Source organism: Elaeis guineensis, chromosome 9, assembly GCF_000442705.2.
Source record: "Elaeis guineensis isolate ETL-2024a chromosome 9, EG11, whole genome shotgun sequence".
In the NCBI taxonomy this organism is placed as follows: Eukaryota; Viridiplantae; Streptophyta; class Magnoliopsida; order Arecales; family Arecaceae; genus Elaeis; species Elaeis guineensis.
Genome location: NC_026001.2, coordinates 37,543,988 through 37,560,217, shown reverse-complemented (window position 1 = coordinate 37,560,217; position 16,230 = coordinate 37,543,988).

Below are 16,230 nucleotides of genomic sequence, written 5' to 3'. Positions count from 1 at the left end.
ATAGTATTGACTATGATGAGACAGTTTTCTTATGGCAATCCTCAAGTCCATTCAGATTGAATCAAGCTTCTCAGAGTTAGAATATATATTTTAAATATATGGCTTCGTTAAGAATGAAGCAGAATCATATATGTACAAATGGGCTAATAGTTCTGTAAAATCATTTTTTATGTTGTTTGGATGAAATTCTCTTAATCGGAAATGACATCCCTACATTACAGAGAATAAAAGCTTGATTGTCATCTCTGTTCTCCATAAAAATTTGGAAGGTTATGAGAACCATCCTTAAATATTTATGAAATACTAAGGACCAATGGCTCGTTTATGAAGAATCTGACATAAAATCTGTGAAATACTGATTCTAATTTTTAATCAGATCAAAATGATAAAGTTGTGTCAGATTGTATTTTTATCCTAAAAGGGGAGCGACATATTGGAAAGATTCCATGCAACAGTCAGTAGCAAATTTTATTTAGATATGGAGTTTTTTGCAGCATTTGATGCTGGTAAAGAAGTTGTTTGGTTATGGAAGTTATTAGCAAGCTTGGAGAAGCACCCTCCATTGATGGTTCAGTTTTGCTGTATTGACAGCAGTACTGAAGCCATAGCTTAAGCTGAAGAATTGATATTCTATCTAAGAATCAAATACTTTCTGCATTGTAATTAACTTTTTCGATAAGATCGAAATAAAGTCGATCTTAGGAAGATCGACTGAAAGGAAACTTGACCGACCCATTGACTAGAGCAATCGGATCTAAAGAGTTCAATGATTTAAAATGGAAGATGAGTATTTAATACCGATCTAATTGGCTTTAGTCTAAGTGGGAGTTGTTAAAAAATATGTCCTAAAGTCAATCATCTAGGTTGTAAATGATTGTATTCGATACAAGTATACGAATTATAAAATGATAAATATTATCTGGTAGATTCATCATAAGAATACATCTTCTAAAATAGAACTCATATGTTATGATGAAGTCCTTAGAACTACTTTTAAATGATACAATTATCACAAGGACAAAATTATATCAAGTATAGATCATTGTATGCCATATTAGTTGATTGTCCTCTTAACCAAGATGTGTGGTGATACAGATATGACATATGGATGATATGTAGAGTATATTTCACTAAGTGTGACCACTTTCGGAGTACTCTACTATCAAGAGCTGCTCTGATGGGATATGGATACATATGTCCCTTGGACCTGAGGTTGCCTCAGCGACTTGCAAGCAACTTACTATGTTTGATATCAGACTATCGAATTTTTAATTCGATGATGGAAGGTTTTTGGGTACAGTAAAGTACTTGTAAAGTCTGAGTGCGAGTCAAGATGAGATTGACCGCTTCAAATAAAATTAGAGATGATGCATCATTATATTTCAATCAGCAAAATTTTAGCCAAAGTAGTCCTAGTGAAGGGTTACAGGATTTTTAAGGTTGAGACACAATGTGGACTACTTTTTTTGGATTGATAGTTTAACCCAAAGTCATCTTTGAGCATTGAGTGTCAAAGAGATGAATTATACGGTGACTATATCCACATGAGTTCAAGAGTGTTACTGTGCATACATTCGACCTATCTGGATATCAGATCTCATTACTGGATGGTTACATCGATTAGTATAAAAATTATTCTTGTGCTACCGACTTAGGCTCGAATCTATGGGGTCACACACATAGAAGTACCTATCTGATCAAATGGCTTATCGATTATTATAAATGTTGGAGGATTTAATTATCAATTTGATTGATGATTAATTCTATGCAAAAATTATAATAAATATTTACTAATGATTAGTAAATTAGATGAATAATTAATTAACAATATGATTGTTAATTACTCAATTTGATTGAACAATGGAGATTGGATTAGATCTAATTGAATTGGATTCAATTAGATTAGATTTGGATTAATTGGATGCAGCCCTATTGAATAACAGGACTTATTCCAATTGATCTTAGGGATGTATGAATATAAAATTATTTTATATAGGTTTGGTTTGGATCTAACTCTATTGGATAATAGATTTGATTGGATCAAACCCTATTATCAAATAGCTTCCTGATATCCATCAAGAATCAATCTCTGGATCAATGGAGTTTTAATCTAATTAATTTTAAAATCAATTAGGACTAATACTTGGACTAGAATCTAATTAGTTATTTTGTTATAATTAATTTCTAAATTAGTTAGGATTGGATCCAAAAATTAGTTAGAATTTGACCAAGATCTTGAATCCTATTTAAAATAAAACTTAACCAACTTGGAACCAACCCATGTGCTATTAATTCTCCACACCTCAAATCTTTTTAACATGAGATCCCATGCCCCAAAAGAGATGTGCACCTCCTTATTTCTTCTGTGAGAAAGAAGGGCATCTCCCCTTCTTTTCTTATCACCAAAACAAGGAGGGGGCGTCCAAGAGTTGGACGCCTTAATATCCACATGCCAACCCCTCCTCTCCTTCCCATCTTGTTATATTTTTGAGATCCTTTCTTATTGGTTTTTGGATATTAAAAAGAGGCTTCTCTGTTGGTTATACAAAAAAAATTGAAGAAAAAAAGTTCTTTCTAAAGAGAGAAAGATCAAGGAAGAAGATGGATCTTCTTTCTTGTGCGTAGCCTTGAAGAAGAAGGAGTTCTTCTTCCAGATTTTACTTTTATTTTTTTCTAAGATAAAAATTAGATTAAATCTAATTTTAATATAAAATTTGGAAAAAAAATATCAAAAAAAATTGGTTGGACATTTGGGGCTTCTTCGAGTTCTAGATCAAGGAAGAAGATGGATCTTCTTTCTTGTGCGCAGCCTTGAAGAAGAAAGAGTTCTTCTTTAAATTTTTTTTTTAATTTTTTTAAAATAAAAATTAGATTAGATCTAATTTTTAACATAAAAATTTAGAGAAAAATATTAAAAAAATTTGGTTGGATGTTTGGAGCTTCCTAGAGTTCTAAATCAAGAAGAAAAAAATAGAAGAAGAGAGAAGAACAGTTCTTCTCTTGAATCCCTCTTTTGATTTTTTTAGATCTCAGGATTTCATATGATTTTCAGCATGAGAAATCAGATTAGATTTATTTTCATCATAAAAATTAGAGAAAAAAATTTTTCTTAAGGGCATGAAAGGAAGAGAGAAATATTCTCTCTTATGTGTGAAAATTGAGAAGAAAGAGTTCTTCTCTTGATCTCTATTATAAAGATCAGATGCATAGATTCAGAAAGAAAAAAGAGAGGATCTCCTTATTCTTCAATTTTATCATGCTCCTCTTAGATCAGTCAAAGGATGGTGTCCTTGCGTGCTAGCATTTTTGGGGAGATTAATCAGCACAAGGGCTTCGTGTGGATACCTGTAGAGGTCGGATGTATTTGTGACTACCAAGCATCATCAAGAACCATCTTCACAGATTTTAGATACGGTGATCTACTAGCCACGCTCAGGTATGAGATTTTGATCTCAATTAAATTTTAGATGTAATCTAAATATGAATTAGATATGATCTAATTACACTTAGATATATTCTATACTTGCTGAATTTTAGATTTTAGATGTGTATACATGCATATTAGTTTATATTATAGATCCTGTATAGTGATTTAGATTTGATCTATGCATGCATTATAGATTAAATTGTTTAATCTCTGTATATTTTATTACAAAATTTTTAAAAATACATGCACATCACCCACCACCTTCCCTTCAGGTTGGATTGACTGAGCCATCCTCGAGCCTAATCATTCATTAATTAGAAATACTGAGTAGGTTCATGTTAATAGTTTGATCTAACTAAAACTTTTAGTGGAGGTCCATCGCCTACTGAAATAAAATTTGGATAAAATTAATTATTAAAAATATTTAAGAAATAATTAATTGAGAACCTATCCATAGATACATATGGATTGATCGAGCCATCCTCAGGTTGTATACAATTTGTGTGGATTCTAGTACCCACTAAAGAATTAAGATAATTTTTCAAATTGAAGGTAGAGGCTACCAATTCGTATAAAATAGTGGAAGAATCTTTAGACTAAAGTTTAAGTCTTTAGGCTTAATCATTCATAAACATAGAGGTCTTGTGTTTTTCTTTCAGTTATGGCTACATGTACATTGCTCCATTCACTGTTTGATAGTAACTGATTTATTGGATCCAACTTCGATAATTGGTATCAAAAGTTATGAATAGTTTTAGAGCATGAAAGGATCCTACATATGATTATGAATCTAGCACCTAAAGTTCTCACATCCAATACATATGATGCGATCAAAGGTACTTATCAGAAGTGGCCAAATGATCATATCACCATGTGGTGTTATTGAGAGTAATGAAAAATATGAATTTAGTTATAAATTCGATAATGCTCTGTGGAGAAAATCTTTCAAATATTGAAGGAGTTCTTTCTGTACCTTTGAAGATGTATTTTCAGTGGGATAACAATTCTTTGAGAAAGAAAAGAAAAAAAAGGTGCAAAAGAGTCATGCTTGGGCTGAGGAGGCGAAATTGATAAAATAAGTCTAAGATTAATCTGGTCTGGCAGAGTTTCTTGATCCGAATAGGCTAAGAAAGAGAAAACAGTAAAGAGTTGCTAAATAAGGTACTTATATGATAATACTTTATGATTTCTCTATATGTGGCACTACTACCTAGATATTGGATATCGAAAGTCTATGCAAACTGTTGCAATGACTTCAGATTAATAAAAAGTTTGAAAACAGCAAGAGGTTCTTGGACATTGGAGTTGGAAGTTATGTTCCAATTTTGATTTTAAAAATCATCGAGCTTATTTTCAATTCTAATAATATCATTTTAGTAATTATCACTACTGTCTAATGATTTTATGATATGATTATGAATGATGTCAAAATCATGTGAAAAACTGATAAATAACATTTATGAATAGTCACGCCTGTTAGTGTATTGTGCACAATCAAACAAACTCCTAAAGTAGATAATATCATGAAAGCTTATCTTTGGTAATTTAGGCTTGATCATATAAATAAGAATAGGATCAACAAGAGATAATTCTTGAGGTCAATGATTGTAATCATTGTCAACCTATCAATCCTATCTCCTTAGTAAGATGATCAAGTCACTTTTTGCTAGAAAAGATGAACGAGCCAATGATATTCTAAGTCTGATACATATTGATGTATTGGATCTACGAACATGTTTGCCATAAATTTAGATTATTTGAAATGTTCAAATAATTTCATAATAAGATAAAGAAACAAACTTGGAAGAGCATTGAAATTCTTCAATCAAACCAAAGAGGAGAATGCATTTCAAGTAAGTTTTAACATATCTTGAAGAGAATAGGATTCTTTCCTATTGAATCGATTTTGTTAGACATAGATCAATTCATGATGGGGTTTAAAAGTCTGTCAGTCTCCTTTTAAGGTTATGCTCTTGAGACAACTTGTTATGGTCTGAACTAAATTTTGAATTAATCAATCACAAAGACTCCATATGAGATATAGACTAGGCATAAGTCGATACTTTCTTACCTTGGGATTTGAGAGTGTTTGTTTTATGTTGAGCATTTACAGACCGATTAGCTTGGATCCCAATCTTATATATATTATTTTGTAAAGTAACCAAAGAATTTAGGGAATATAACTCCTACCATGCTAAAGAACAAAGTTGTTCGGCATTTCTTTCAGAAAAAGAGTATCTTGATGAAGATACTGATACCTTTAATGTAAAACTTATGAAGTTCGACAGATAGAAGAACCGACACAATCTAGTGAACCCTAGAACAAGATTTAATCAGATCAATCTCAAAATCCGTTGTAGAGGCACTATTAAGGAGATCCAGTGGAGTACTACGTCCATCGGATAGATACTTTGGTATCTAGTTTCGGGATGTGATCCTATTGAATTCGATAAGAACAATAAGGATTTAATCACCTACATAGATGCCATGCAGAGATGTGATTCGATTAATGGCTTGGAGCCATAGAGCTTGAAATGAAGTCCATAATAGTCAACGATGTATGGATACTCATTGATCCACTCGAAGGGGTAATGCTCATAGAGAATCAGTGGATCTTCAATAGATCAAAGTAGCACAGACGAGAAGGTGAAGACCTACAAAGCTTATCTAGTTGCCTAAGAATATTATCAATATTATGGTATTGACCATAACGAGACTTTTCTCTTATGGCAATGGTAAATATTTCAGAGTTCGAACGTGCATTTTGATAAGTGATCAAAACACATGTCTTTGTTGAGAACGAAGAAGAACCCTACAAATATAAATGGATTAATAGTTCTATGAGTGTAGTTCTTATTTTGTATGTAAATAAATTTTTTTTAATCAAAAATGATATTTCTTATATTACAGGGAATAAAGGTTTCACTGTTATTATTATTCTCCATAAAAGATTTTGAAAAAAGTATCCCTCATCCTAGGAATGAAGATCTATAGAGATAGATCTAAGAGGCTACTTGGATTATCCAGTTCTAGAGTGTTTATGAGTAAAATTTATTCTATCATTATATCATATATGAGATCAGATATAGTATACTCACTAGGATAGTGAATGGATACTTGCAAGGTCTGGGTGAGAATCACTGGAAGGTCATTCTTAAGTATTTGAGAAATACTAAGGATCGATGACTCGGTTATGGAGAATCTGACTTAAAAACTTATAGAGTGTAACTCCAATTTTTAGTTGGACATAATAATAGCAAGAATGTATCGGAATACATCTTTATCTAAATAATGGAACAATCTGCTAGAAAGGTTAAAGCAGAATAATATAGTCAAATTCAAATTGCGAGGCAGAATGTATTGCAGCATTTGATGCTTGCAAGGAAGCTATGTGATTGTACAGGTTACTAGCAAGCTAGGAGTGGCACCCTCCGATGATGGTCCTGCTATATTGTACAGTATGGAGCCATAGCTCATGCCAAGGAGCTGAAGTCTCATTAGCTTACTAAGCATTTTGCATCGCTACCATCTTATTCGAAAAATCTATTAAAGTGATGTCAATCTTTAGAAGATCGATGAAAAAGAGAACTTGACCAACCCATTTACTAAAGCCTCGGTATCTAGGAGTTCTGAGATGATAAATCGAAGATTGGTATATGATACTATACTGATTGACTTTAGTCCAAGTGGGAGTTGTTGGGAATTGTGTCCTAAAGCCAATCTTTTGACGATTACACTGATTATAAATGTATATGAATTGATAAATAATAAAAGTTATTTGATATTTTTCATCATAAGGTTACATCTTCTAATGAACTCCTATATTGTGATGAAGTCTTTAGAATTACTTTGATCGATAAAGGAGGATTTATTGTATAGTCCTTAAATTGGTTCGCGACCAAACGATACGCTATTACTAGGATGATAGTGATATCAAGTGTAGGTCATGATGTGCTATATGCGTTGGTTGTCTTCGTAATCAAATAGTGTAGAGACACTGGTATGATATGCAGGTGAGATCTTGGAGTACATCATCACTGAACGTGACCAACTGCGGAGCACTCTGCTATCAAAGATAGCTCGCAAAGGATATGGGTATAAATGTCCCTCTGATCTGAGATCACCACGGTACTTGCAAGCAATTCACTGTATTTTGATATCAGACTAACTGAGTTTTTAATTTAGTGATAAAAGTTTTTGAGTACAGTCAAGTACTTGTCAAGTCGGTGCGTGAGTCAAGATAGAATTGACCCTCTGAACTAGTAGGAGATATGCATCAGTGTATTTCAATTTAAAAAATCTAAGCCCAGATAATCTATGTGATAGATTTAAAAAGATTGAAATACAATATGGATGACTTATCTAGGATTGACAGTTAAATCCTAGATCATCTTCGAGCATTAAGATCAAAGGGATGAATTATATGGTAACCATAGGCCAATAGGTTCTTGAATGTTACTTCATCATCATTCGACCTATCTGGACGTTGGGTCATCATTGCTAGATGGTTACATCAATTGGTTCAGAAAGGTATTTTTGTGCTACTGACTTAGGTTCAAAGCTATGGATCATACTCAAAAGAAGTTTCTAACTGATCATGTGCTGATCAACGGTTGAGAATCATTCAAGGACTTAATCATCAATTTGATTGATAGTTTACATTATGCAAAAGTTATAATAAATTAATTCACTAAGTGTTAGTGAATTAATGAAAGATTAATTAATAATTAGATTGCTGATTAATTTAATTTGACTGAGAAAAGAGGATTAAATAAAATCTAATTGAATTGGATTCAATTAAGTTTGACCCGATTAGGTTATGAGATAATCTAATCATCAAGGAGAATTATTCCTGATTTGATCAGGACTTTGATTCAATCAATTTTTAATTTAAATAAAATTTGATTAAAAATTTAAGAACTTTATTAGATTAGATTTTATATATTTTATTTGGACTAAAATAGATGTGATTTGGTTTGGATCCAAATAAAGAAATTAAGAGTCCTTATTAGAATAAGACTCTTCTCCTTTGTGCCAATCTAGTTTGCATGCTATATATCTCCACACACAATTATTTTATATGAGATTTTTTCAACTAAAGAGTCTTTTTCCTTCTCTATCTCACATCCAAATATAATTTAGTTTTCATAAAAAGAAAGTTCTGAAATTGAATTTCAAAATATTTCTTTTTAGGAGAATCTGTTCTCATCCAGATCAACCTCTCCACGCTAATAAATTTGTTTCTCCTTATATGTGTGATATTTTGAGGAGATTTTTAGTAGAAGATTAGTTGGAGAACTAATTTACTATAAAAAAATATGGAAAGAGGTATCTCATATTTTTTTGATATATTTTGGGATGTGGAATTGTGAAGGGAGGTGGAATCCTATAATAGTCCAGGATCACTAGGACACTTCACCCCACCTCCTTACATGCCTATAAAAGGGGTTTTTATGTTTTTTTTATATGTGTAAGATATCAGAAGAGAGATCTTCATGTGAAAAAAGTTTGGACATGGTTCATGATGTGAAAAATAGAGAGGAGCATCCTCTCTCTTAGGGTGTGCACAAAAATCTGAATTTCGATTTTTTATTCTAAGAGTTTGGGAAGAGAGAATCAATTAAAAAAAATTATTTTTTTTTCTATCTTTCTTTCACCTCTTCATCTCCTCTAGAAGTTCATCTTTAACCTCTAAAAAGATTTTAAAGATTTGAAGAAAGGATCCAGATGGGCCAAGAAGAAGGTCTTCGCGTAAGCTAGCACTCTCGAAAAGATCGATCAAATCGAAGCTTCGAGTAGATTTTTTGTAGAGGCCAACGTGTGTGTAGCTATGAGTAACCAGCAAGGATCCTCTCCATCATATCTCTCAGTAGTGAAGATCATCGACCCACACTTAGATATCGAGTTCTAAACTCAGATTAGAAGTAGATGTGATCTACTGCTCACATACATGCATGTTGATTTATCTTCAGTATTTTTCAGATTTTATATGCAACATATTATATCATAGATTCTAGAGTAGGTTGATTTGATGATTAGATCATATGCATATTAGATTAATTTATTAATCTAATAGTCTTTCGCGGTAATTTATTCAAAAAAGTTTCGAAATATATGTATGAAATTACCTACGTATCGCATCAATGGAGCCATAGCACTTGTTAAGAAGTCGAGGTCTTATCAAAAATTAAAGCACATCGAGCGATGGTTCCATATTATACACGACTACCTTGAAAAAAAATATATCAAGGTATGAAGAGTAGACTCTGTGGATAACATGACAGATCTCTTGATAAAGCAATTGAGCCAGCTAAAGATGAAAGTCCACCTTGAGAACATGAAACTTAGATTAGTGGCTAATTGGCTTTAGTCTAAGAAAGAGATTGTTAGATGTATGTCCTAAAAGTCAATATGACTGACATATTGTAATAAGTTTAGAGTATAATTTTATACTTAATACATTGATTTGATCAATAAAAAGATATATTTCATTTTCATTCAAGAGTAATGTATTCTTGAATCATCCATGAAATTAATACTTCGATACATATTCTCAAAGATGTTGAGAATTGAGGTATATATAATTAATTCCTAAATACTCTCGATCATAGTATCATCATGAGGATGGTGATCGATCCAGATAGATCGACGCACAAATCACTTTCTTCATGATAGATAAGTCTCTGGTCTACAGTGTAGAGATACTGAGCGACGAGTGTGGATAGTTGTTAGAGAACAACCAGTACTGAGCGTAATCATACGAGAGATCACTTAAATTTTTAATCAATCATCAGTGATTATCTCGATGCTGTAGTTGTGTAAATGGTCCTTTGACTTATGATGGTATGATTGTTTGCAGTGAGGCTATTGGAGTTTAACTGATATATAAATATGGTCTCATTGAGACCTTATAGTGGATGTTAGTGACAGTTGGTCTATTATAGGAGTAGAATACGCATCTAGATGGAATCTATCGATCTTGATAGAGAGAAGTAGTTCTATAAAATTTGAGAGGCTAAGTCTGAGAGTTTGTAGTCACAATAGTGGAGTTTCTATGAGGATTACAATTGAACTTGAGCTAATCGAATCTATCATATAACTGATGATGAGATTTGACGATTTATCCATGACCTGCCATCTAGTCGAAACTCATGATAAAGGGACTAAATCACATGTTAACTACACCTTGAGATTCTTTTTTGATTCTACTGGGTTGCCACTATATACTATTAGGTGTCATTGATGGATTGTGAGAGCTCACTAGAGTTACTCAAGATTGATAATCCTTGATGAGTTAGAGTAGAATTATTCTGACCCATTGAAAAGAGTTTCAATGATACTATGATAGAGATCATTGTATATCTCACTACTAGATAGAATTGAACCTATGGGATTACACAATAAAGGATTAGATCTAAAATAAATAATTGAATTTATGAAGTCTTAATTTGATTTGGAGAAGCCCTATTGGGTTCAGAATAATCTTGCTATCATATGGTTGAATCTAATTTTCTCTTTGTATTTGAATTATTTATTTGATAAGATTAATTCAAATTAATTACTTGCTAATAATCTAAATGAATTATATTTATTGGGCTCCAATTATTGGATGCCTAGAGTTTTGGATCATATGAATTAAGGGATCAAATCCTTAATTAATTTTTTTGATTGTTTGCATGGGGTGCTACTTGATTTGATCAAGTTGTGCATGCCCACCTAAAAAAAGATATGTGGGACCAGCATGGGGCATCTCTTAGGCCCCATGTAGTATGTGAAAAAGTGGGTGCAAAGGCTCCAATAGTTGATGCCTAATGGGTCTCTTGAAGGGGTTCAAATAACTAAGGGAATAAGGATTCCTAATGCAAGTAGGACTTATATTAAGAGGCTATTTGATTTTGAATAGTATTCAAAATATTTTTCTATTTAAAAGGACCTTCTCTAAGGCTCTTTAGCTCTAATTTTTAGTAGCCCACGCCTCCCATAAGACTCTCCATGCCCCCTTTCTCTTCTCCCTCTTTCTCTCTTCTAGCTCCAACGCCCAAGGAGCTTGGGCATCTTCCATCTTTCATGCCCAAAAAGAGTTTGGGCATCCCCTTTGCTTGCTGATTTTCAGACCTTGATTGCTTCATAATCAAGAAAAGAAGAGCAAGATAAGAAAAGAAGAAAAATATTAAGAAAATGATCAAAGAGTTGATCGCGATCCAAGCTTCATTCAGATTCATAGAGTGATTATTCTTAAAGAAAAAAATCAACACCAAAAAGGGCTATTTCAGACTGATCCTGAGTGGATATTCATAGAGATCGGATACTTGCACTACTAAGAGAGAACCTACTCTCTTTTAGATCTAGATTTGAAGAAAAAAATTATGAAACAGATATGTGATTCGATCATATATTTACTTTCAGCATAAAATTCAACATGTGTTTAATTTTAATATATGAAGTAGATCCTTGTGTTCTATATTTTATACATGCATAATTCAGATTAAAAGATATTTTAATCTTCTATTTTGCTGCATTATTTAGAGAAAAAAATTTTGAAACATGCATGCATGCCCCGACATGAAATTCTAACAGAATGCATGTTTAGATTAAAATTATTTTAATCTAATTTTTCATTATTTTTTAGATTTAGAAAAAATTTTGAAATTCATATGTACTAGTACTTGTAGGAAATCCAACATCCACACCATTTAAAGAGTCTCCACTTCAAGAGGCGCATCCTTTCTCACGCCTTCTTATCTTTGCATGAAAATGTTTCATGCAACTAATAAATCCTCCATGCCATATGATGTGCGCCACTTGGATTAATATGAAAAATTTATAATGCCATGAGATGGCACCCCTCTTCTTATTTCTTGATTTAAGGAGTCCATGTCTCCTTGAATTCTTTCCATGCCATTTATTCCCAAGAGACTCCACGTGGTTTCATGGGAAGGAATGTGTGCCAACCTTCTTGCCTCTTCCTTTAAATGGAGTGAAAGAGTTTCTGGTTTTTTGGGGTCTTATCTGCTAGGCCACACATCCCTTGGTTGAGATATCACTTAGGTGTCCAATAGTTGGACACCAAGAAAGGAATTCCATGCAAATGAAGAGGCTTCACACCTCTTGGAAAATCGGTGCCCAAGGGAGAAGTCCTTCTGAGAGAAGGACTCCTCCATCCTTCATGCCAAAAGTGGTTTTATGCTTCTTGTTATGACGCCCAACTGTTGGGCAATTGGAGGGTGTTTGACTTCCTCCACGATTTCTATTTGAGTCATAATTTGGGACTGAAAAAGGCTGATTTCATAGGGCTTGTGTGTGGGTTCCATAGGTCCAAAAGTTGGACAGTAAAAGGGCTAAGAGCTGAGGGTTCAACATGTCCAAGAGAGGGAAGAAAGGAGAGAGGAAAATATCAAGAGTTGGTGATGCAAGGAAAGGAGGAGCTGCTGATTTTCTTAAGAAAAAAATTTAGCATTGAAGAGTCCTAGATCGAGATCCGTACAGATTATCATTATAGGACACGCACTTGGATGCCTCAAAGAAACCAATTAGCAGGCAACTTAGATCTTTGTGTAAGGTATATCATTTCTGATCTCTCATTTATATGCTATATGATTCATATTTGATTGACATCAACAAGGTAATTTTGGGATTGGGGTTCGGATATCATGTTTTCAATAGTTGATATATGTTTAAAAAATTTTAAAATCTATTTCTACTGCACATCCGAATCCCAACATGTCAGGCATGTACTTGGGCAATGAAGTAGACTTTTGAAGGGAGTCGTCGTCTTCTCATATTCTCTGATGAAATCCGACTTCGAGAGGGACTCCAATACCTCCCTCCTTTAACAAGTCGAGGCATCCCTTCCACCTCATTGAAAATCTCAACCTTGGAGGGGAGCTCATTAGAGTTTTCTTCTTGAAAGCCCTCTCCCATGCCCACCGAATTTGGCCCAATCATGACCGGAGATGAGATAAGGTCCTCTTCATCTCTTAGATAATCATTCTCTCCCCTCCCCCCAGCCATTGGATCATGGTTTCTAGCCATCCATCATTGGATGGGAACAAGAACTCTATTCTAACTTTAATTTCTTTCCCATTTGTTTTTTTCCGTTGTTGTTCATTGTTGCCAATCATCAGTGGGAAACACCTGACTGCACCATAATGGCCCTAACCACTGCCAACCATGGACACCACTGGTTGGGATTTCTTGATTTCAGAGAAATGGGAAAAAAAGTCCCCTATTTTGTCAAAGACCAAGGAAAGAAGAGAGAGAAAAGAAAAGAAGAAAGAAGGAAAGAGAAGAAAAGAAAAAAAAAGAGATAGGTTCTCTCTCTCTCTTGTTCCTCTCTTTTCCCCTAATTTCTTCTCCTCTCTCTTCCATACTTTCTATCTATAAGTTTCTCTCTCTATATTATTCCCTCTGTTGGGGGAAAGACCTTTTAGTGATTTGTTCACCTTCGATTGCTGTTGAATCACTTATATCGTAATATGATCTTAATAAGATGAAGTTAAATGATTAGATTGATCTGGACCATTGGATGTGACTATCCGACAATCATATTTTTCTTAATTATCCATATTCTTTCTAATTATTGGACTCAAGTATGTATGGAGATTGGTTGTCTCAATAAGAAAATATATAACAGTAAGATATTGCCAAATGATCTATTAATTAAAAAATTTTAAAAAAATTAAAATTATTTGGATTTGTTAGAGTACGTGTGAGAAAAGTAATGCTTCATTTTTTTAGATTTATTAATAAATTATAAAATATTTTTTATGTTGAATTATTTATAATTTATGAATGTAATGCATAGTATTTTGAATTGCCAAATATGCTTTTTTCTAAAATATTAAGTGATTTATAATCAAATATACTGAATTTGATATGATTATATCAAGTGATTTTGATATCACATGATTTTATAAGTTGTTTGATTTAGAATATAAAATATATCTTTGAGAAAAGAGTTTTGATTTTAGAGGAATTTTGACTCGTAGCTTAATTATGTATCAAAATCCTCTTAGTGGGGGTTGTGTGCTGGTACATTAATCTCTTGTCAATAGAGATTGTACACTAGTATATTGATAATCTATCAATAAGGATTATACACTAGTGCATCAACATTCTATCATTAGAAGTTGTGCAATGGTACATGGATACCGTATCAGTAGAAGTTATGCACTGGTATGTCGATACTCTGCCAACAGAAGTTGTGCTCTAGTATATCGATATCCTGCTAGTAGGAGCACTAGTATATCAATACTTTGCTAGTGGAGGTTATGTACTGGTATATCTACATCCTACTAGTGGGAGTATGTTGGTATATCAACACCTTATCAATAGGGGGTTATATGTTGGCATATCGATACATTGTTAATGAAGGTTATATGTTGGCACTTTGATTATTCTAAGCTCAATATCTGGCCTAGACATAGGATATAAGTGTGGTCATAGTTTATAGTTGTCAAAGTGAACTGAATGTTTTAAATGAAATTGATTTATAAATGAAAATTAAATTTTGAAAAGAATGAATTCACATAGAACTTGTTTTGATTAGTACTGTATATTGAAAATTAGATTTTTAATTAATGTTCTATAAATGCTTATTTTTAGTATACTATTTTTACTGAATTAATCTAGCTAAAGTATTTATTTTTGTTGTACTGTCTAGCTCATTATTTTATATTTTTACTATTTTTATCGATCGTGAGAATTAGCTGGACTCGAGGATTCATCATGGGAAAGTGATGAGAAGCATAACTTCAATATTTTTATTTTAGATTAGGATTTATCGAAGTTAGATATAAGATTTTGAAATATTATTTTATAAGATATTTGATTTAGCCATATAAATTAAATTTGAATGTTAATTTGATGATTATTTACTTTGCTGTTGCTTTATAATATCGTAATGAAAAGCTTTGCATGCTTGTGGAGAGATTTTTCATGAGTATATAGTGGTTGTCGGAACCCTTGACTCGTAATATTGGGTTGAGGGTATGATAGAAGGAATAAAATATTATGCAAAATTGATGTTAATCCATGGCAGACAAATTCTGCCATATTTTAATTCAGAATTTTTAATGCCTAAATGACTAATTATTTCAATCTTAAAATTTAATTGAGAGTTGTTAAGTCTTTAATCAAACAATCTACAATTTTTGGTTATTATTAGCTTGGATAAATAAATCATGGAATGAGACTGATGTGTAGGAATTGACAGTCAGGTAGAAATAGAAATTTAGAGCTTTTAAAGAATTTTATAAATTATTGTAAAACTTGCATGATACTTATTCCAAATATATGTGTGTTTTGGAATTATTAGGTTTGGAGAAGTTCAAGTAAAGTATTTGGATAATCTATTTGTGTATAATTGCAAGGTAAGTAATCTTCATCTAATCAAAGCAAATTAAAAATATATATAATTAGAAATGTATCTTAAATTAATTATTGTCAAATCCTCTGAAAATTTCACTATTTGATTTGATATATTGTTAAAAATTTGGATCAACACGAAACATAAATCTATTATATTTTGACCCTTTGGATATTCTTGAGACCCTTGCAATTTGATAATTATGAGTTTGTTAGAATGATTTCAAATTAATCAAATTTTGGAAACTTATGTGTGGAATCTATATATTCATAAATGCAAATATATTGATTGAAAAACTAAATTTACATATTGACTATTAAAATTTTGATAATTATTTATCATTATAGACTACATATTATGCATTACAAACATAGATATATGACAATGGTGAGTGCATAAATTGAATTTGTGTATAAGCATTTGACTTTCGGTCTAA